General features: G+C 43.4%; 1 long non-coding RNA gene across 2 annotated transcripts in view; it reads left to right on the forward strand.

The window, feature by feature from the left end:
- LOC115611318 overlaps positions 1-23527 on the forward strand; it is a 215119-nt gene that overhangs the window by 37505 nt on the left and 154087 nt on the right. For both annotated transcript variants that reach the window (XR_003992537.1, XR_003992538.1), the window contains exon 3: positions 3304-3469. This is a non-coding gene — a long non-coding RNA (uncharacterized LOC115611318). The remainder of the gene's footprint in view (positions 1-3303; positions 3470-23527) is intronic.

Here is a 23527-nt window from a genome sequence, read left to right on the forward strand (position 1 = left end):
AAGTTGACTGAGATCTGTTTGAACAGACAGATTGTTCAGCCATCTACACAGCTGGCTCAATAGAGGAAACAGCTATTCCTGGGTAATTGGAAGCAACTATGTGTGTGTATATATATATATATAAAACCAACATTGGGCAGTCTTTCTAGTTTCTCTCAGTGAGAAGTTTGAAACCCAATGGTAGCAGGGGGAGAACTCAAACCAAGACGTTCAGTGTCACTACCCTCCCACCCCACGGCCCCCAGTAAGCCTCTATTTTGTCATAGGAATACATGGCTCTGGATATTGCTGAGCACTTGTGTGCAGCAGGAGATGCTGTTTCACATCCATTAACTAGCTGTCCCCATTCATTCCTGCCTTCACAAGCCATACCAGATTTCCTTTGCTTCATCATATATCCTGAAACAGGGAAAGCCTTTTGGTTTAGTGAACCTGGTCGCTAAATCCACAGATGGGGTTTCATAATATCAATGCAGAACCATGGCATATACTTGTTAGCAAAACATTTAAAATGCCCCAATCTGCATGAATTTGCATTCTGGGACTTGGCAGCAGCACCAAAATTTGTATTTGTTTTGGGCTACCATGAGAAGAAAATCTGTTCCCTTCAAAGCATGTGGCTGCCCCATCCCTGGCAGTGCTCAAGGCCAGGTTGGACACAGGGGCTTGGAGCAACCTGCTCTAGTGGAAGGTGTCCCTGCCTGTGGCAGCGGGTTGGAACTGGATGAGCTTTAAGGTCCCTTCCAGCCCAAACCAGTCTGTGGTTCTATGATTCATTTACCCTTCCTTGCCAACCTGTCTCTGTTGGGCTAACAGCAGGACAAACCTGCTCAGGACCTGGTCTTTCTAATGGTAACTGAAGGGTTAAACTGAGCCCCAAGCACTTGTTCTTCCAACGTACCCTGCACTGCTTGCTCTGTATAGGATTTATGGTCACCTAGTCACATGTTAAAAAGATTACTGGAAAAATATGTAAATGAAAGTTAATAAGTGTAGCAGAGTGGTGTAAAAGCAGACTTATTAGCAACAGGATGCAAGGCCCCGCACATGCTACATTGCTGTTGCTGGAAACATCATCAAAGAGCTTTGCAAGGCTGCAAGGCCCAGATGGATTTTCCATCCTCATGCACCAGCCCTGAGCCAAAGCTGAATTCACAGGTGAAGTTGGCACCCCGGGACATGGGGAGGTGCCTGGGTTGGGTGTCTGTCCCTCACACAGCCTGTTTTGGTCTTTAGGCTGAAAATACACATCACAGCTATTCCCTTTCCAGGCCCGTTGAAGCTTTTCCCGCTCTAGAGGCTACACGTCCATTTGCCAGCAGCCCACAGGGCAGTGCTTTAACCCTGTGCTTTTCTCCTATTACTGGCAGAGAAGTTTTAGAGTTCAATAGCAAAACACCAGTGCCACAAAACACATCTGCTTCCACATGGCTCATGGCTAGGGTTTCTGTGGCAGCTTGTGGCAACCAGTCTGAGCAGCAGGACACAGAGTAGAAAGAGCAGAACCCTGTTTTCCCCAGGGTATCTGCCTTCTCTGTTGCAGGCTCTGCTTTTCAGAGTGAGCAATCCTCCTGCTGTGTAACTGATGGAGAGATTTCACACAGCTGGTACCCCAAGAGGCAAACCAGAGCCAGGTCTGTGGTACCCTCAAGTTGTCAGGAAAAGGTCTAGATTGCAAAACTTGGGAATTAATATTATTTAAGTGTCAAACAGTTAGGTACACTTGAACTATACTCTTCAGAGCCCCTCTTGAATTCCATAACAGAGCTGTCAGTGTACCAGGCTAGATCCTATTATGTAGCCTAAGGATGTAGCTGGAATTCCCAGTAAATTCCCTGTCTGAAGTGATGTTTGCTTTCCGATTGCCCAGCCACCACAGATCCCTTTTGCATCAAGAGCAGAGCATTTGGGGCTGCAGCAGCAGTCAGGTCTGTACTGCTCTGTGTGCTGGGAAGGTGATGGAGCAGCCAGCAGGCCCCGTGCCTGGATCCATGCTCTGCATGAGCAGACCAGGGATTCTGCTGTGCACATTCATCCACTAGATCAGGAAGCAGATGAGTGTATTCAAGCCACCTTAAATCTGGTCTTTGGAAACCTCAAACCGAGACAAAAAAATAAGCCCTCAAACAATAACGACAAAACCAGCATGTGACTCAAAGCTGGAATGAGGCACTGCCAGGATTCTTCTTGGCAACCCATCATCCTAAGAATCTGCTTCTTGCCACACACTTGTGCAAGGCACATTATTGAACATTTCCTGACTATTTGCCCAGGATGCTATAAATGCTGTCCAAATAGCAGGGTCTCGCCTGCCTCTTTGATACATCTGGCTAAATTGCATTAAGCAGCACGCCAGAGGCTGATGGAGTCCCCCCAGGACGTGCTCCAGCTGTCAGGCTCTCCAAAGAGCCCGGGTGATGAATGATAGTGCTAACATTAAACAGCCTGCCTGTGATGTTGTTCAAGTGTCCCTCCCCAACAGCTCGCCTGCTGCCCTGTCTTCTAGGAGATAACCCAGCACAACAGAACATTACCTCATTAAGAAAGCTAGCTCTAATTAAAACCAGACGGGGCATCACCTCCCTTATATTAGCTTGAAGGGTCCACCCTGCCATTTAAATTCCATTTGGGAAGATTAATATCCATATACACATCGTGAAGAGTGACGTTCTTAGGAGTAGACAGTTTGGAGCAAATTTAAACGTGGTGAAAGTGAGCATCAACAATCAAAATTGGAAGCACAGGGCTTTCAGATGTTCGTGTAATACTCTGGAGGAGTTATGTGTATGTGGGGGGTGTGCATATGAGAGATCTCGCCGTCCCTGGCTTAGAAGAAACGGAGAGACATGATTTTGTCCAAACCTCCTGTTAATACCATCCAGACGTATCGTTTAGGCCCAGGTTCTGTGTCAGTACAATATACCTGTCTGTACCCAAAGAAACAACATACCAGCTGAGCAATGTCAGGAACAATTCACAGGACACCCATGGCAGAACCTTCTACAAACATCCTGTCACATCAACAATTCTGTTCCTCCCGTTACTCGGAGTTTCAGGGTAAAGAAAGGCCAGGTAAGAGATGGATTTGGCTGGTCCCTGAACGGATGGAAAGGAAAGGGGAAAATGAATCATCTCCATGAACTCACAGCTCAGTTTTCATGGCACTCAGGTTTTTCTTCCCTGATGACTCTCTGGTTTATTTTAAACCAAAGGTTTTAAGTTCAAAAATGACTTAATTTGGAATAATTTGAAGCAAGCCAGTAGCATCACTTAAGTCACTTATTTTGCCTTTTATTCCTACAGAACGTTTGGCACACAGCACTGCTACGGTTTGTGCAGACTTCGCATTGCAGGAGCAGCCTGACTTCAGGATTTGACTTCAGGATTTTACTGCCACCCCCTAACTGACAAATCCAAGGCCCCCACGCGAAGAACACTGTCCATGGCAGCAGCACAGGCTGCCCTTCAGGTATGCCAATACAAGCAGTTGTGTTGTCTGCTGGCAAAACAGGATGTTTCTCGTGTGAATCAGGTTCCTGGGATGGTTTCTCACCCCACCACCCCCAGCAGCAGCACTGGCCTAAATGTGGTAGGTGAGAAAGTGAGAAACTCCAACCCAACCACCCCAGAAGCAGCAGAAAGTGTAACCTGCATCCAATCTGTGAGGCACTGTTTTCAGCAGGGCAGGAGAATCATGGAATCACAGAATAGTTTGGGTTGGAAGGGACCTTAAAGATTGTCGAATTCCAACCCTGCTGCCATGCATCTTGGCTGTTTATTTCTCACCTCAGAGCATCAGGGCTCGTTGCTTTCCTTTCCAGAGGCCCCAAGTTCAACCTCTATTGTTGGTGGCCAGCCTAGGAGCTCATATTCAGTTCATATTAAACTGGTCAGTAGCCAAGATACAAGAGTACCTGAGGATTCACAGTTCTTTCAGGGAGCCCAAAGGTCCAGAAGCATTATGGTTATACCTAATACACATACAGCTGACAATAGCCTATTTTAACAATATGTACTGACCTTATCAGGTGCCATCTGCTCAACGGAATGAGAGGTTCCCAGTTACTAAAGTGACAATTATCTTAAGTTATGATGATTAAACCTTTTTTTTATTGATAAGATGATCCTTGAAGCAATTAAAACCAGACACAGCAGCCTGCTATACTGCAAAACCTTTACCACACAAAAGATGCATTTTAAGTTGTAAAGCATCCTGTAAGCAGTCAAATGCAGTTGTCTCTGAGTGGAAAAACTGAAGAGGTTTGTTTGGAAACAGGAGGCATGACAGGAAAAAATATGTGTTTAGGTGTCTATAGATAGAGCCTAGACTTACAGCCTGCAGTGCATCATTTCAGTACAGACCTTTCCTGAGCTGCCTTCAATGTTCCTCTCCCATTTCAGGCATCCTTTGAAGCAACTCCTGCAAAAGACATAACTACACTTAGTCTGTGACCTGAAGAAATGGCTGGCTGAAATGCAGGTGGCATGGGCAACAAATTCAGGTCAAGAGTACTAAACAAACACCATGTACTTGGTGAAGTTGGGGCTGCATTGCTGCTTAGTTAGCTGGTGTCTTGGACAAAGCATCTAGACCCGCTCAGTATAACCTCTACTTTCACCACACATTCACTAGAAACAGGTATCCTGGAAGAAGGCAACTCATCTGCTGTGCATGTCTCTCCCCTAGCAAATGTTTGGCTCAGAAACCCAAGCAAGGGAGTTGAGATTTAAGACTGAAACCCTAGACTTGATGCTCACCTTAATAATGCTCACCTTAATGTGTGTGTAGGGACATGAGAAGAATGGATTTCATGGGGAAGAGCCAATCTGGGTCCTTGCCCAAATCTTAGTCCCGAGTATCAAGGCTCAAGAATGATCAGGTGCAATAATAATAATAGGGAAAAAAAAGTGTTTCTTATTTCTGTGTTCTCCAGTTTCTGGTTCCTGTCAGTGTTCAGAGTGAGATTATCAAGTACTCCAAGAACATCTGTTTTCTAGTAAGACCCAAAGTATCAGGAAGATGTGCAAGTGTACCAAGAAAACCTGTTATCAGGAGATCATCAGTCTAGTTGGTCATCCGGAGATGGCAGGAAGCCTTAGCAAAGCTAGCAGGCCTTTGAGGTGTGTGTCAGTAGTTCCAGCACAATTTCACTGGGTTCTCAGAACCATGCCTGACCTTACAGCTCCACATGGATTCCTACCCCTCCATTTATGGTGGTGTTCAGACTTGCAGACAAAAATTCTTATAATTCATTAATCATTCTCCTCGGTTTGAGTGTGATCCAGAACTCCTCATGATGCTTTAAAATGTTACAGGTTTCAAAACCAAAACAAACCCAGGCAATAAATGAGTTTTTCAGTTTGCTTTTGAATAATCTGCAATAGTCATAAAATGAGAGGAAATAATAAAATCCAATATTCACACATGTTAATAAAGTGGAAATGGCTTTTAAAAGCTCTCAACCTCAGTCTGTGCTGCATCCTTGGTAGTTCCTTAAGGGATATAAGTGGCAAAAGTTCAGGTAGAGCAGAGCAGACTTCTCTACTTCAGTGGTAAGATCCACACCTTTGTCCTAAAACTGACTAGTTCCATATTTGCACTTGCACACAAGGAGATAACTAAAAATGAAACTGCTTGCAGCTGTGGAAATTGCTAAATTAGGGGGTAGAACTTGCTGATCTCAGTGTTCAAGCACATCAGCTTATTTGGCACTGTGAGTACTACAGCATCACGTTACATGTCTGTTCCTCAGAAACATGCACATCTACTGTCCAAATTCACCTTGGGTTACTTGTAAGCTGTTGCTCTGTTCTGTTCTGCCCATCATAACCTTTGTAGCCATAATGTGGCAATTCTTAAAACATCCTATTTTCGTCCTTCATGGAATTAGATCACCTTCCACCATTCTGCTGTTTTACATGCCAAAACTGGATGAAAGCTTTAGATCAAGACGTCGTTTCTTCTTTGCTTCATCAATTCCTCTAGTAGATAAATTCTTTTTTGTCCTTCAGTAATTTAATACAGTACTAAAGGACATTTCTTCAATGTGCCATTTTCCAAGCTGATTGCTTGCAACTCTGCTTACTTACTGCTATACTTGCCCCAGAGCACTTATAGCATAAGAAGTCTATAACCCCTGAACTGTGAGCCTGTTTAGGTCTAGTGTAGTGCATTGGATCATTCAACTGTTCTCCCCTCAAGGAGGGCTGGCACGTGGCCCTGCACATACAACACACCTAAAGGTTGTGGAGTCTTTTACAGTTAACCCAAACCCTGCTTTTATTTGCAGATAACTGTGCAGTAGTAGACCCCATAAACTCTCCCAAGAGCACAGGATGGATTTGCAGCCTCAAAACAGCTTTCGGAAGGGCCAGGGCAGTCACAGCTCAGGAGTACATTACGTGCAGATTACCTTCCTGCTGAAGACACTTTACAAGATCATCTTATCCCAGCAGTCTTCAAGAAGCTAGTACAGTATCTTCGCACATCCTTGCTGTGCACAAGGAGGTGTGATGAGAACAGAAGAATGAAGCAACGCAAATGCTTCCTGACAGCCAGGTGAGGAGAATGTGCTATTCCTCAAAGAAGAGTCTAGCACATCAGAGCAGCTGGTAGGTCATCTCTTTCAGATCTGTCCTGACAGATACAGATGTTGGGCATATCTAACTTTCCAAGGCACCAGGAGACAGTGTTTTTCTAGCTCTGGTTACTTCACTCATCAAGGTAATTGCTTCCAGCTGAAAACAGCTCCACTCCCTCATGCCTGCCTCTTGGCAGAGCAAGCAGACACCTGCACTAACTAACCAGGGCTTCTGTTAATACGTTGGGCTGCTAAGCAAGATCCAGAGTTTTAGGAATTCCATATTACCAAGACCTCCAGAAGTTCTGTTTTTCTGTAGATGTGTAAATTCTCACCTGAGCCTCTGGCACCCCGGGGCAGTGTGGGGTTCCGTTGATGAGAGCATACAAACACCCATGCCTTGGCCTGCAGTGCTGCATGGAGATGTGTCAGTAACTGCACCCTGCCTGCATCTGACACAGCAGAGGAAAACTCCTCTGCTTCCACATTACATTAATGCAGAAACTGCTCCACCCTGCTTATTGAATGCAGTCAGATATTTGTGTTGACTTCTTTTACTGCAAGCTGAGGCCTTTAAATAAGACTTGCAAACAGAGCTGAGCAGAGAATGTTTCTCTTATTCTTTAAAAACACTGAATCTCAAGCTTTTTCCCCTGCTGAGAGTCAGTACAAAGCCAGAAGTAGCTCACAATAGACTAAACTTACTCCCCTGGGCAGTGGTAAAGCCCATCTTCCATCCTGGCCAGGCCTCACTCAGGGCATTCTGAGGTGTCTTGCCATTAAGTAACAGATGCATTTCTGAAGTGTTTTAACTAAGACATTTTCCAGCAGAAGTCATGTCAAAATGGCCCTAACCAGACCTTACAATAGAGTCAATCAGTCATATGCTTTGGGAGGTTCAATGGTTAATTCCAGCTTCTAGTTCTGTTGCAGGCAGGATTTGACACAGCTGGGACTGGTTAAATAAGAAACTTGAGACTCCAGATGACACTATTGCAGGCTTAAACATTAGCCTGGGCTAATGACAACAGATCTCTCTCCTCTCAGCACCAAAGGTAACAATCAAAATAGTCCAGGATGTGTCTTGCTCATTTGCAGATCCGGGATGTTTCGGGCTGTGCTGCACAAACTCCATAGCACAGACTCAGTTGTGATCTTTGCTTGCAGCAAGTAAACAGGGCACCTCTTGACCTCGGTTTCTCACTGCTGCTTAGACTCCCTGTTCTAACACTAACCCTTCAATTCCCACAATCTCCTTCCAAAGGGGAAAGGACTCTAATTCCCCACAAGCTCTCCAGAACATAAACACAACACTAAACTTCAGATAGAAGAATTTATTTGCTTAAGAAAGTTTTTCCAGAGAATGAACTAGTTCCTGACTGCAGAATTAGAGTTTAGCCATATAAACTCACTTTGGGGTCTGTAGTACAGGATATGAACATGAATGAAACATTAAAAATATGAGTTGAGAATAAAAGCTCTCCCTAAATCTCTCTTATTGTATAAGCTGCTATGAATTAAAGCCCTTTCAGGCTGATTTTTAGTCATCAACATAATTATTTAGGAACATTTTCCAGACCAGTGTTTTTTACAAGTATTTTAACAACCTGCAAATCAGGAAACTGTAAATCAGAGAAATGAACTGAAATCAGCAATCACAAGGCAGGAGGCCCCTGGCTTAGACTGTGACAGCATGTGGTGAATAGCAGCAGCTCTGTTCCCTTGCTTGCAAACACTGGGAGTGATTGCTACAGATAGGCCTGAGCTAAAAGCTGCTGCAGCCCCAGGACTTAACAAGGATGAGAGTGTTTGACTCCAGTGCTGTGATCCAAAAGACACTCAGATGCTGTTCTCACTGTGAAAGATGAGGCAGAACAACACCCTGGGTTTGGATTCTCTCTTCCTCCTCTCCAAGCAGGACAAACCTAGAACCAAAAGCCCATTGCAAGCATCTTCTTCCTTTCCCCAGAATGAATCAGTTCTGCTTCACTTTGTTACACTTGAGATAATAGGTTTATAAGCCTTAGGAAGGGCAAACCTTAAGTTTGGCGCTAAAAAAGTATAGCTGTCTGCTTTCTGGAGGTGCACTCCATCATCAGCCTGGGTCAGCCTCATCTCAGAGCAGAGTACAGAGCCCTATTCCATGGTGTAAGTACGGCTTTAGTTTTTCTGGAAAGGTTTTTTGTAGCCAAGTGAGACAATTTATTCAGAAGTATTGAATATGGCAGACTCTAGCCTTTGCAAATGTGGTTGTGCAGCAGCCCTTGGATTCAGTGGTCAGCAACCTGTAAGGCAAATATCTAGTGTTTGATAAAGGATTCATGTGCCAGACACCAGAATCACTCCTGTCCCATGCTTATGGCATGGCAGAGAAGTGAACCAGCGGGGTCCCTACCCTGTTCTGGCTGGGAGTGAAGTGTCAGGATTAATGGCTTTCCTAGGAGCGAGTGGCAGCTTAAAGAAGTTTAAAGGTGAAATCTTGCACCTTGCTACAAGAGGCTGAGAGATGACATTACAGGCCTCTGAAATCTTCTATCATTGAGAACATGACAATTAGTGATGACTAAAAGATGTCACAGCTCTGAGATTTCTCCTCCAGGACATTCAATACTTCTTCCAACAAAAGCATGGATTTTCAGAGCCATTTATGTAGCTACCTGGAAGTTTGGGCCTTGTACCTTAAAGTATACTGTTGCCTGTTGAGATCCTGTCTCAAACCTCCTGGGTTTAGTTGCATCATCTGCAGAGAGGCTAGAGACTGCTTTGCCAAGTCTGAGAGGTGGCCAAAGGGCCACCTTAGAGCTTCAGCAACTTAGTGGAGCTTGTTTAGGGTAAGACAACAATCGCTATGTTAGCTGTGCCTGCAGGAACACATTGAGCTTTACTACAGGTGTTTAACTAACGAAGAAAGAAGAAATCTGCCTTCATACATCCAAAGAGTTTGATAAAGTGAGACAAGTGAGGAACCCACACGCCTCTCCAATGGCACAAGACATAGAGAACTAGCAGTCCTCTAGGAAGCAAAAGCTCTCTGCAGTTACAGTATCTCCTCTGGGCTGGATTCCTGACCTTTCCTATGAGACAGAAACTTGTTTGTTCACAGGCTGGCCTATCTGAATGTAGACATCTGGTATTTCTTCAGGTGTCATTCAGGACACTCTTCCCAGAATGATCTACAGCAAAGCTTCGGTTTGAAAAGTCATTATAAAGATGTGGTACGACTGAAAAACTCAATTGAAAATAAACAGTAGCCAATTAAACCCACTATATTTTACTTCTTTCCTAGCTAGTACTTACCAAAAACATCAAAAGAAGACTGACCCTTCCCCTCCTTAAATAAATTAAGCCCTGCAGAGCCACTTCCATAGCCAGATACCTGAGCTGCATTAGTGCTTACTTGTGCTTGACTGTAATCACACCCAGGGAATGTATGAAAGATGGGTTCCAGGAGCTTCTCTCTTACAAAAAGACTGAGGAAGGGGAAAAGATGAGAGGAAGATAAAGAGGTTGTATGAGTTTTATTCTTTTCTGAGTAACAATATTTCTTATATGAGGCTGAGAAGAGTCTTTCTATTGTTTCTGAGAGGCTTTGTGTTGTTTTCTTTTTCCCTTATTCTATCTCCAGCGTTTTCCTTTGGCTTTCCAAGTTTGTGTTTAAGCCCAGAATAGGTTCTCTAAAGCCAAGTGGTGGTTCTGCTTGCCGAACTTCCTTCCATAAGGAAAACGCATCGGGGTTACCAGGAGGGCTGGCAGCAATTCCTGAAACAGTCTTTTGACAGTTTTGCTTTAAAAATAAAACTCCTAGCAGATAACACACACAGGAGGATGTTCAGTCCTCCCATCCCATGCACAGGCTGTCAGAAACACTGGCAGCTGCTGTGAGGAGCTGAAAAACTCAGCCTTACACTCTGGGCAGCTCGAAATCCAATAATGTGTGCACACAAAAGGTTTTCATTTTGGAGCTATTGTGCCTGGCCTGTTTTGGAGGAGGGGGAGAAAGAGACCTATTGTCTCTTAAAAAGCAAAATAGTGGCCTGGTTTTAGTTGTGCAGGAATGGAGTGATCTGTGTGCTATTAGCCGACAGTAGAGACATCCTCTTTGCAGAGTTTGCTCGCTGCTCCACTTAGTTTGCAACTGGTAACTGCCAAATCCCCACAGGGTAAGAGGCCTTGCACTCCAGCTGTTGGAGGAGTAATATCCCCCACTACTCAGCATGATAGGAGAGTAATAAAAACATCATTTCTAATAGGAAAATGATGCTTGCAGAAGCAAATGGAGACTGGCTTGCTTAATGGAGAGGGGGCTTTGGGAAGGACAAAGCCATCCTCAGCAAGTTAGTGGATGAAACCTCAAAGAGAGCTAGAAGTGTCCCGGGATCCCTCAAATCTAGGCAGACAGTGAAACTTTATAGGTATTTGTGATTGCTATCTAAAGTCCTGTTAAACTTTTAACAGACCCTACAATTCTTTATGAAAAAGATGTTTAGGAGCTTTCTAGAAGAAAAATAGTCCCATTTTCAAGGAATTACTGCAATGTTGCTGAGAGCCTCCCTTTTGTTCCTGATTCTTCTCTCCTAAATAAAAACCATTACTAAACTGCTGGCTGTGTGCACAAAGTATCGCAGCACTTGAGTTCTGTCTTTGTCAAGGACTTGACGCTGATCACAACTGTGAATACAGAGCAGCTGAATGACACTTTTATAAGTCAATTTTTCATTATATGATCTTGCTCAGGCACTCTTAAAAATATATAGGAAAGATTGTACCAACACTGTAAACTTAATCATTATTTCATCATGGCCTGTCTTGCTCAAGCCTGTTCATAAAAGCTCTCCTCAGGTTCCAAAGAAATGGATTTTTAGGGAAAAAGATTCCCCAAGAAGGGAGAAAATCTGAGTTTCTTGCTTGGTACAAAAGCTCGAGGTGCTAATTCTAAAGCGATCTCCTCAGGCACTGAGCTGGTCTCCAGGAGTTGCTCAACATCCATGTGTTTCATCCGTTAGGCTTTGGAATAACAACATACGCAGTAGGCTTCTTTACCCTTATCTATCCAGGAAGTCCCTTTGCAGAGAATTGCTTTTGGCAGGGAAAGTGTCAGCAGAGTTCATGCCGATGAGATCACTGCGAAGTAACCCTTGGCTTTGGTGGTATCCCGTGTTGCCTTTTGGTGAGAGGCAGAGGAATTGCACCCCCTGCCATTCCTGGTGTTCTTATACAAGGAGGCTGGATAATACTTCTGTATCAATATCTTAATGAAAAGAAAGGAAGTATTCAAGGGGCTTTGGCAATTCCTTTAGGTAAAATACATAACTGAAAGTCCTTCATCTTGAGCTTTTCCACAACAACTCAACAAAACTCAGAGAACTTGAGATTTAAAGGAGTTTGGAGATTCTGAAAGCACTTTCCTCTTGCAGTGAGTAGTGCCTTAAACCTCATGAACTCGGAGGTGCCACCAACTACAAACAGAAGGGATTCAAACCAGTTTGTGAGTCTCTCTGTGTAGATGCATTTAGTGGTAAAAGCATTTTGAACATCTTAAAAAGATACTGCCTTTTTCCCACTTAAATAATCTCAGCTGTACACAGGTATTGATCTCATCATAGAATCCTAGAATGGTTTGGGTTGGAAAGGATCCAACCCAAGATCATCTAGTTCCAATTCTAGGGAACAAAGATATTCATCCCTTCTATTTGTGTTTCTAATGCAGAATCTTAAGCACAGTATCAGTATTTGGGCTCCCTAAATGTGTAAGCACACGGGGTCTCTTTCCAAACAAGGTTCACAGAAGCTGCCCCATTTGAAGCGCCAGAACAGCAAAAGAAATAATAATCCTATAAAGAAAAGGAAATAAACTGTAGGATTTTATATGGTTTTTGTGGGTCAAAACATGATCACAGGAAGAAAACTGACAGGTTGAAAACTAGTGTTTTGCACTTCTCAATGCCAGGATAGAACTTCTTTCACTGAAACTGTAGGAATTTGTCCTTTGAAACAGGAACAACTGCTTCAGCAATGAGCATTAAAGGACGTATTATGATACTGAAATGAACTGGTCTGCTTCCATTCAGCTGAGCACAATGGTAGAGGCAAGCACTAGTTGTTCATTGTAATGTTGTTTCTAAACCCAGATTCATGTGTAAAATGGTCTGAAACATCCCTCTCCCTTCTGGGATACTGACACAGAGCTGTGCCTTTTTCATTGGGCAGAATAAAGGAATCTTAGTGTATTTCTGACATCTAAGGAGAATGATGTGCAAATATCTTCAGATCAAGCTTGTCACTTACTTGCTTCAGACTGTTTCATATTCCAAAGTGTTGTGAATCTCGGATCAAACATGTTGCATTTTAAACTGCATCTAAGGTGGCTTTCATAAACACTCAGCACCAAAATCCTTCAAGATGCATTACAGATCTCATACCCAGGTACTTCCCTGGTGTTCTGAAAGATGCTCCTATGACTGCAAGAACAAGCGTGATAGTAGAGATGGGGCCAGAAATGTTTCATAAGTCAGATATTCTGAAGGATAAAGGACAAATAAGCTCAGTTAAATACTGAAAACCCTCCTCAAACAAACCAATCTCCAAACAGTTGGTTCTATGGAAAGAGGAATGGAATTTAGAAGTGTGGAACTTCTGAGTTGATGTGGCCAGAAAGCCTCCAAAGTACATGAAATGAGTAAGTTTCATACATAGCCTTGATTGTCTGAAAAATGAGTATCTCCAATTCATTTTTGTAGTACAGGAAAGAAACACCAAGTCAAAGGACCGGACCCCCAAAGTATCCTGTCATTGCACAAACCCACAGTGCAGCATTCTCTCCAGAAACATACTCAGTTGCGAATACCAAAGGGCATGAAATAATAGGTGAAGTCTTTGTAATGAGTGACAGTGTTCAGAAGTTCTCATTTTTGAAGGTGTCAGTGAATATCTCTTTTTTCAGACTAGAAGGATAACATAGAGTTTTGATCGCAATGATGAGCTTGGGAGGATGTAAATGATGCTCCTTCCAAAACCTGCAACAAGGAAATGGCTGGGCTGAGCTCTCTGAGCTCTAACCAGAGAGTTACAATAAAGCTGAAGGACGAATTAAATGATGCACCAGATGATAGTAAAACACAGTAGAGATGACAGAAGAGAAGAAAAGTATTAATAATGTGTATCCATTTTACAAGAATATCCATGTGTGGAGGAGTGAGTGAGTATGATTAAGGACGAAAGTGGAAATTATAATGTAACTATAAAAAGATAGAGAAGAATACTGTGATCTCTTTAATAGTTGAGGTGGAAAAAAAAGAGATCCTGGCTATAATCCAGACAGCTCAGCTGTTTTGTAGAAATACCACATTTTGAGGAGCTTTGAGAGACAATTACAATGCTCAGGAGCAATAAAGCATCAGGGGCCAATAGTGTTCCTGCGGCATTATTGAAAACAGGAGGGCCTACACGAACTCAAACACTTTAGAAACTGATTGTGTTGGGAAGCTGGAATGAATTCCAAGTGAATATGCCTAAATCTGAAGAAACCAGAATGGAAGAAATGTTGCAGCATTTTCCCTTCTCTGTACAGCCTATTATGGCCAATCTGCTTTATAAAGGAAAGAATATTTTTCAGACAGGGGACAGACTTGATCCATTGGGTGCTCAGGGAAGGGCGGGAATCATAAAATAGTTTGTGTTGGAAGGGACCTTAAAGCTCATCCAGTTCCAACCCCCTGCCACGGGCAGGGACACCTTCCACTAGAGCAGGTTGCTCCAAGCCCCTGTGTCCAACCTGGCCTTGAACAGTGCCAGGGATGGGGCAGCCACAGCTTCTCTGGGCACCCTGTGCCAGCGCCTCAGCACCCTCACAGGGAAGAACTTCTGCCTAATGTCTAATCTGTGATCAGGAGATATGTATCTGTGTGTGTCGGTCTGTCTGTTTGCTCTGTAGCTTCTGGGAGGTTTAAAAAGTGTATTTGTCACAAATCAACTTGCAGCACAAAAAGAACCTGCATAGCTTGAGAAATGTGTTAGAAAGGTGCAAATGTGAACTGGTTGAAATGGCAAAGGTTACACATTCTGCTTGGCTTGACCTCAGTGAAGGATTAAGCTAGAGAGAGTCTTAAGTACCATTCCTGATGCTTTTAATGTGACTATGAAGAGATTAATACACTCACTGTGAAATTCTCAGAATGGTGTGAATTTAAATGGTTTACATTTCCTTTCTGACCATGCTGGTGAGTTAACTATCATGAGAGAGAAGAAATATGGCTCAAAAGAGAGTTGGAGAGCAGAAGGTACTGCAAATAAAAAAACAAACTCCAAACAGTGCTTAAGTGTGGAGGGAATAAACCCCAGTTGTTAGCTTAAGATCATCTGGGGAAAGCTTTTGTGGGAGTTAATAAATACACTAGATTCTGTTGATGTTAAATGCTTTGAACACCTCAGAGGAAACTAAGGCTTATTAAAAGCAAGAGTGACGTTGCTTTTTCTTGCAGGTAACTCTTAGGTCCAAAACAGTGAGAGAGGCCAAGCTGCAGAGATCCAATTTGTTGGATCTCTTCTTAGCTGGAAGAATGACCACTAAATAACTTGAACACAGCCCTGAAATAGATGGTTTTTGGAGAATGTAAGGGAAAATGTGTGGAGAAGAGTTAATAAAGATGAGCTTGAAGTCTATAAAGAACCTAATATGGTAAAGGTAATGAAATCCCTAGCCATTTTGTTGGCAGAGCCTACCGTTAGGATGATGGAAGACAGAACAGCCAAGCATTTCTTGGAAGGCTGTTCTCATGGTATTTGACCTGGGTGCTGATCAAAGACACAGCTATTACTGAGCATGACCAAGGGCCCTTCATGTGAATTAGTAGCAACGGAGAAAAAAATGCCCTTGACACTCTTAGCAAATGATGAAAAGAGACAGGGATTTTTTGGGTCTGTAGAGCTAGTAAATAGGGAGCTAGCACTGCATTAAAAGCTGGATATCATAACAGTGTTTCTGTACTAGGAGATATGATGCAGTACAAGTGCACTGAGGATTTTGCATCGGGAGTAAGTTGGAGGGAAGATCTGACCCAATTATTATGCATCAGTGGAGATTTGCAAATTGGGGCCAATATACTTGGGAGGATTTTAAAGAGAGCTGTTGGACTCACAGCTGTGAGAGAAAGCAGTTTGGCTGGAAGTCTGGACAGTGATTACTGGAAGGGTTCTGATGGCTGCAGTTTTGGTTTTCATGTGAATTCTTAGATAAAGTGTCTCTGCACATGCATGAGATTTGGATAATTCTGATCTGTTTGGCCTTAATCTGTTTCTTCACTTACGTTTGTATTCTGCCCTTCTCAACTGCTAGAACAATATTTTTATGACTTGGACTTACTCTCGATGCTGTTCATTTGTAGGAGCACTCCTGTCCTTAGCTAGCCTGGATAGCTGTTTTGGGATAGGGGTCAAAGTCCTCTGAAGCTCATGGAAAGACTTGTGGATGAGGCTCTGTCACACAGCCAGTTCTCAGGACCAAAGGTTTTCATGGTTCTCTGCCAGGTTCAGACTCTAGATGTTGACCTAATGCAGTAGAACTGACCCTTTATGTTTTTAATGTCTTAAAACTTTTTATGCTACACTGACATGTAGTCAAGTGAACGTTAAGTGATGACTTGATGTTCTGAAAACATGTATGATTACATCTTTTGGAAGCTGCTATGTAGACATTTCCCAACTCCAGAAATACTTTGGTTTAAATTCCTTCATGTTCTGTGATTGTAGGTCACTCTTCCTTCCTAGTATCCTTGCTTGGCAGAAAAATGCATTATCATATGTATATATGTATGTATATATAGAATCATAGAATCATAGAATCATAGAATAGTTTGGGTTGGAAAGGACCTAAGATCATCTAGTTCCAGCCCCCCCTCATATATGCACACAAAGCTGGGTTCAAACTGAAAAAGGGGAAGTTCAGGTTGAATATAAGGAAGAAGTTCTTTACTGTGAGGTGGTGAGGCACTGGCACAGGTTGCCCAAAGAAGTGGTAAATGCTCCATCCCTGGCAGTGCTCAAGGCCGGGTTGGACAGAGCCTTGGGTGACACGGTTTAGTGTGAGGTGTCCCTGCCCATGGCAGGGGGTTGGAACTGGATGATCTTAAGGTCATTTCCAACCTAAACCATTCTATGATTCTATGAAAGCTCAGTTCATTACGTTGCTCTCTCCCTCTCTGCTCACTCTGTCCCTTTTTTCTCTGTCACCGTCCCTCTTGCAATGGCTTTTCAGCTCAGAGCTTTTCTCCACATTCCGCTTCCTCTTTACAGATTTAAAGGGCAAGTTGTTCTTCCTCCAATGCCTTTTGTTCCCATGACTCTTTCTCAGACTTTTGCATTAGCCATTAGTATCCTGTTGGCCCTGATAGCTCATTGAACTTGGGCTTGAGTCAATGGTCTTGTTTTGAACCGATTAGAAAAGATTTCCTTTTCTTTATCAAAGCTAAACAAAACCAAGGAAATTAAATTAAATACAAAACTATGTTTAAATAACAGTAGGGTTGTGACATAAGGCAGGAAGCTCAAAGATAAGGCTGATGATCTGCCCAGGACCTCAGCGTGGAGAGGCACTGTTGCAAGAATGAAGGCCGGAATGTTAGCTATGATACAGCATTTTTGTGGGGTATAATCACTTGTCTATCAGAGCAGTGATTGTCTGGAGTAAGTCAGAAAATAGCATCAATCAACTGGGCAGGGAGTAAGGGGACAAGTAATCTTCCATTACACTTAGCACCATCACTCTCTGCAGCCTGAGACCCAAATACCTTAATGCAGTGAGGACAGCAAAGGTGCAGGAACCATAGTAATGAGGCTTAAAAGGGCCTCTAAAGCACTGTCCTCACAGTGTTGCTCATTCATGAATGGACGAGATAATGCCTGTTGTGCATTTCAGGCTGTTTCTAGGGTAAGAAACATTGCTAACCCAGGCATCTTTTGCTGACCTTGCTCAACAGTTTTATTGGTAATCCTTTTCACATACTTTTAAAGCTTTGTATACAGGGAGAGAGGGAAAGCATCAAAGCATCAGTTTGTTCTATCCTTCCTTTAGTTTCCTTGATGAAAACTAAAGGTTGTGTCTGCGCTTGATGTTAAAGGAGTTGGATTATTGCTATGGTTGAAAACATGTTATTAACTCCAGTATATCAATTGTACATTACATTAGAAATTAGAGTTATGAAATGCCCATTCACCCTGAACCTCATGTTCATTGCTCACACTTCCCCTCCATGATGGTGTCTGCTGATTTGTGCCTGACAACTTGCTAGAGAAGTAGTTGAATGTGATGGCTTTAAGCGTACTGAATTGTCCTGTGGTTTCACTTGCTGCAACCTCTGTCCTAAGCAGAAGTTGTGATGCTCACATGTTCACCAGCAGACTGAGAGCCAAATTCAGAGTTGGAGAAGGCCAAAAGAAAACTGTTCTCTGTGCTAGCAAATCCTTGGGCATAGAAACACTGGGGTGCGTTGGGGGAAGTGAATAATGCACAGTAAGAACTGCAGGTCGTTTGCCTTCCATCTACTTTTCTAAGGCATATGGTCAATCTTCCTTTTTAAAACCTGAGTCCATTATCCTCACTTTACGTGAGTTCATGGAAATTGCACTGACTCTCAATATTTCTTTATTTTTAAGTAATGTGTTTAAAGTTCTCTCAAGAAACAGAATATAGCTTTAAAATTCAAGTGATAGCCCTCAGTACTGCTGACAGATAGCTGTAAGGACAAAAAAGCCATAGCTCTGGTATTAAAGATAGAAGGAACTCAAAACATGGACTAACTTCCTCACTTACTATAAATTCAGTGGGGTTGTTTCTCTCACATTATTGGGCATTGGCAACTTCCAGGAGTTTCTGTTGGGAGGTATTGCAGATATTGTGCCATCTAAACTGTATGGACCTGAGGGAACTATGGACAAATTCAAACCTCATATAAAAGATGGTTTAAAATGTGAAACGTTGCTGGAAAGCTGCCCAGTCAGGATACACTGGGGCAGGTTTGATGAAGAGATGTGCCTGGCACAGTGAAATGGCTTCTAATGTCCCCATCCAGCATAGCTTGAGCCCATGGGACTGGGCACAGGAAGAAAACCTCTGGCTCTGCAGCTGGCAGCAGAGCAGCAGGGCTCAGCCCTGCGAGTGCTGACAATACCCAAAGATAACCCCACTGGAGCTCTAACTCCATCCTGTGCAAAGCAGGTGTTGTCAGGAACTAAAGGTTCTTTGCCCTTGTTATCTGTGGCTGTTATCAGGTGAGGCCACAGCCAGAAGGATGGGTAGTAAAAAAGAATACATAGGGGTGACCCTTCAATTATAACCTGCCTAAAGCTTGGGACCACCTGGAAGATGCTGTTAGGAGAGGGACAGAGATGACTGATGACTTTCTCCTCCTTTTTGTTCTGGTTGCTGTTGTCGCTCCAAATGCCAATCCTTCCCAGCCTTATCCTGCTCCATCTTAGCATTAGTTTAACTGCATGGATGGTTTCCTTTGCCTGTGGCAATTTAGGGCTCATCCATCTGGAAAGACCTGCCACAATGCGTGTGAGAATTCATCTCGGCAGGAAGGAATGCCAGTTACTTTGCCTTAATGATTGACAGAGTCCCTGTAATTATAGCTGCACAAGCTGATATCCCATGTGCTTCTCTCCCTGACCCCCACCTGGGATACATCCTGTGTGTTTTATTTGCAGGTTTTCCCCTCACTGGAACAGAGGAGAGCGTTGTTAAAACCCTGTTTTGATTTGCTCTTCTTCCTATGCAAACAAGTGTCTTCTCCTTTATGGTATTTGTTCACAGAAGATCTTTCGAAGCTGAAGAATAGATGTGTTTTGTAGAAGATAAGGATGTTTTTCTTTGCTTAGCTGTTTCCCTTAACTCCAATCCTGGAAGATGGAACCCAGATCTCTCTCCCTGATCCTTCTTCTGCCAGTGTCAGGTTTTCTTTGCATGACTTGAAGTTCTCTCCTGCTATGGCTTCTTTGAGGTTTTATTTCACTTTGGGCATGCAATGCAAAGAAGGGACCAACCATGCAAAGAGGGGACTGACAGCAGAACCTCCCAATGGAGAAGTGGAGATGACCCAAGCAGCAAGCCCGCTCCTTCCTCTGCCACAGGCAAAGCCAAAAAGGGATGAACGGGGGAAGTATCCCAAAGCAAAAGCAGTGAATATTTATGAATTAGATTCTCCAGAACACTCTTGCTGTGAGGTGACGACCAAAAAAGCTCTTTAAACAGCAGTGTCATGTGACAGGCCCAGAGCCGAAGACTGTTCCCCATTTGGTTTTGGTTATTTAATAGAAGTTAGATTGACAGCAAGCTCTTTAATGAAAGGCCTTAAGAAAGAACATATTGTTGATCTGGAAAAGCTGATAAACAACTGGCAGCCAAGCATGGTATTTTCTTGCTAAACCAAGATAAAAAGATTCCCTTCCCTTTCTCCCCCATGCCCCCTCGTTTCTTTTGGGATAAAGTCAACATATGTTTTGTCCCCATGAACGGGACATGATTTTGATCAAGGTTTTGGCATGTCCAGCGAGCCTAAAGCAATTTTTGTGTTTGCAAATAACAGAAATGGTCTTTTTGAGATTGGCAGCCTCCCCCCTCCCACATGGAACAAACCACCTCACAACTTTGACTGTGACACACAGGCTGGCGGCTGGCTTCCCAGTGAGCCAGAGGGAGTCTGCATCGCACTGCTGAAACATGAGCGTCTCCTCAAAACGGGGTTTGTAACCAAAGCATGGCTCGCTTCCTCAGCTGGGAGCTCTAATAGCATCATAGAATCACGACTGGTTTGGGTTAGGAGAGACCTTAAAGCTCATCCAGTTCCAACCCCCTGCCACGGGCAGGGACACCTTCCACTAGAGCAGGTTGCTCCAAGCCCCTGTGTCCAACCTGGCCTTGAACAGTGCCAGGGATGGGGCAGCCACAGCTTCTCTGGGCACCCTGTGCCAGCGCCTCAGCACCCTCACAGGGAAGAACTTCTTCCTTACATCCAACCTAAATCTCCCCTGTTTAAGTTGTAATACTTTACACCAAGTAATAATTAGCCTGCCATGTCCCATGTGACACTTAAAAATGTCTGTAGCAGCCCCTAAAGTCTCATCACTGAGTTTCCTTATTTCCAATTAAAATAAATATATAGTAAGCAAACATTCACCATCAAGTTCTAAATGCCTATTTTCATTGCACCATGTTGTTTGTCAGGCCTTGTTCTGGTGCATGTTGCTTATGATCTGCCCATGATTACATTTCCCCCTGTGAGAGTGTTTAGGATATTTCATCAATCATGCATGAAGTTCCTTTGTCATGAAGGAGTGATGTGGTTTAATTTATAAGAATCATGTTGAGAACATGTTTCCTTTTAAAAAGTGAAACCTCTTCTTACCAGTACTTCATTTGGAACTGACAGGGACAGAAAACAACTTCAGCTGGTCTTAAGGACTTTGCTCTGCTCCTGAAAGCTCATCACTTGCCCCTGCAGCCAGCCAAGGCAGCCTTCATGAAGGGGTCAGTATAGTCATTAGGTCACTGTATGTGGATGCCACAAATTGTAAGCAACTCTGATAAAGTCCAGGTCTAAACACATGGTTGGAAATTTTCCACTATCAGAGATAGAAGGAAGCATTTTGGTGATCTAGAACATGCCCAAAGATACTCAGGGTGATTTAGAGGGAGATGTGAAGGAATTCCAGCATTAATGGATCATCCCCACACAGTGCCTGCTGCTATTGTGGGTACATTTTGTTCTGCTTTAAGCCTCCAACAACTTATTCTAGTCTGTTACTTTGCAGCATTGAGGGTTCAAACCCCAGAATCTTCTCAATCAAAGCTGTGCCATCATCTCACCGCATGTGCTACACTCCCATCAGAAAGCTGATCATATTCTCTCATGTCCTTTTCCATGCCCAGCAGCAAGGGCCATGAACTGCTCATGAGACTGGGAATCTCCACACCTCAGTTGTAAGTCTACATCACTGTGTAACACAATGGCAAATAGTTGGTCTGTGAAACCTCAAGCAAATCTTCCTGACATTATAGTTGTTCAGTTCCAGGACTGCATGTGTGGTACCTGTTTGCTGAGTAGATTGTAAAGGTTTGCTCATAGGGAAATCATTGATTAAGAAATGAACTAAGCAGATGCCTTCCCAAGCAATGACTGTGAAGCTTCTCCAATTGTCTCTCTACCTTAACTGATATTTCCATCCAGAATTTGATGGAAGTCTGGGCAGAACACAAATAGAAAAGAAAAGGTGCTGGGAGATGCCATGTGTCTTGGCACGTGGCTTTTGATGTTGGCATGAAGACTGGGAGGCTGTGGCTCACATCAGTGGAGCTACATGAGCTCATGTCTGTGTTGCTCACATGCTCCCGCTTCCCAGCGAAACAGGAGAGGGTGCGTTGGCATCACATGAAGAAGCTTTTTTGTCTCTTTCAAATGTCAGCTTTCCCTCTGGAGACTTGTTAAGCACAAAATGACAGTGTCCCCAGGTCATGCATTACTCAGCAGCAACATGAGGCCCCCAGATGTGCTGCGGTTCCAGTTCACAGGATGTTCTTTGTCCGGGGGGACATTGTTCCACTTTTTTGGTTCTATTTCTTTTTGGTTTGTTTTAATCCATCTGGCTAGAAAAGGCAGGAGCCAATGTACTGATTTGACTTGAACTTGAGGCATCACTCTCAAAGATCTTCCCATTTCCCATGCTGTCTTCAGCTCTTGAGAAGAATAGGGATTTTCCCTTCAAATGGGTCAGGCACTGCTGTCCTTCCCAGAGTGTGCATAGGAGTCAGGATGTATTCTATATCTGAAGTAGTCACTGGTGTCTTCTCGGGCTGTAGCTGATCCTTAGGGAGCAAATAAGTTATAACAGACCCAATATATAAAAGCTGAAGTCACCTCCATTCTGGCAATACCATCGCAGTTTCCCATGTTGAGATGGCTTTAAGTTGTCCCAGTTTGCAGAGTCAGTGAGGCTGAGATGTGGCAGTTGTACAAAGATCTTCTTTCACTTCAGTTTGAAAGGGGTGCAGCATATGGACATGCTTAGGGATTGCAAGAAGGATCACCGTGTTTTGTAATAACTGTGGATTTAAAAACTGAGTTTTCTTTCAGTTGTACATGTGTGAGAGACTGCTTCACTCCCTAAAGATTTATCAGGCCTGAGAGCACACAAAGGCAGGTTTGTCCTCCATCCAAACTCCTCATAAAGCAGTTTAGTTGCCCAGCTCTGAGTCTTCACTGTGAGTCCATATGCCCAGGGTGCTCTGCAACTTCATTCACAGCCGTGTATGCCAGTTGAACTCCACTGGTTTCAACAGAGCTTGGTTGCTGTTCCCCACACCAGCACAGCCATATAACATAAGCTTTTTTTCTGCTGTCACATAAATATAAAATAAAGAAAGAAAACCCAGAGAAAGCACATTGTGCCTCACATGAACTCAAGGCGTCAGCTGCCTTTATGGAAAGAAGGAAGATGGATTTTGGCTGAGTTAAAAGTACTTTGTTAAGAGACAAATGAGGGATGTTGCAGAATTACTCTGGGCGTGTAAGGAGAGAAATTGATGTCTTCACTAATGGAACTTTTCTATGAGAGAATGAGTCCTGAATTCCTGAAGACCTATGGTTTGTTTAGGACTCATTGGGAAGTACCCTCAGTGTTCCCATCAGCTAGTGGGGGTCACTGGCTTCACGTGTGACAGGTTAGCAGTGTGGTCCATATGTCTGTTGTCACATGAATACTCTAGAAGGTGAGTAGTTGTTACTGTGTGAGCATCCTTGCAGAGCACATCTTTCTGCAGAGGTTCTCAGTTGTTGGTAGATTTTTACCTTCTTCCAAGGTAGGTGCTATTGAATTGCCTGATTTGGGGGCTCTCTATAGGCATCTCTCATCACTCCTGCTCCTTTGAGAACCTCAAGCATTTGTCTGTGCTGCTGGTG

This window comes from Strigops habroptila, chromosome 8, assembly GCF_004027225.2.
Source record: "Strigops habroptila isolate Jane chromosome 8, bStrHab1.2.pri, whole genome shotgun sequence".
Lineage (NCBI taxonomy): Eukaryota > Metazoa > Chordata > Aves > Psittaciformes > Psittacidae > Strigops > Strigops habroptila.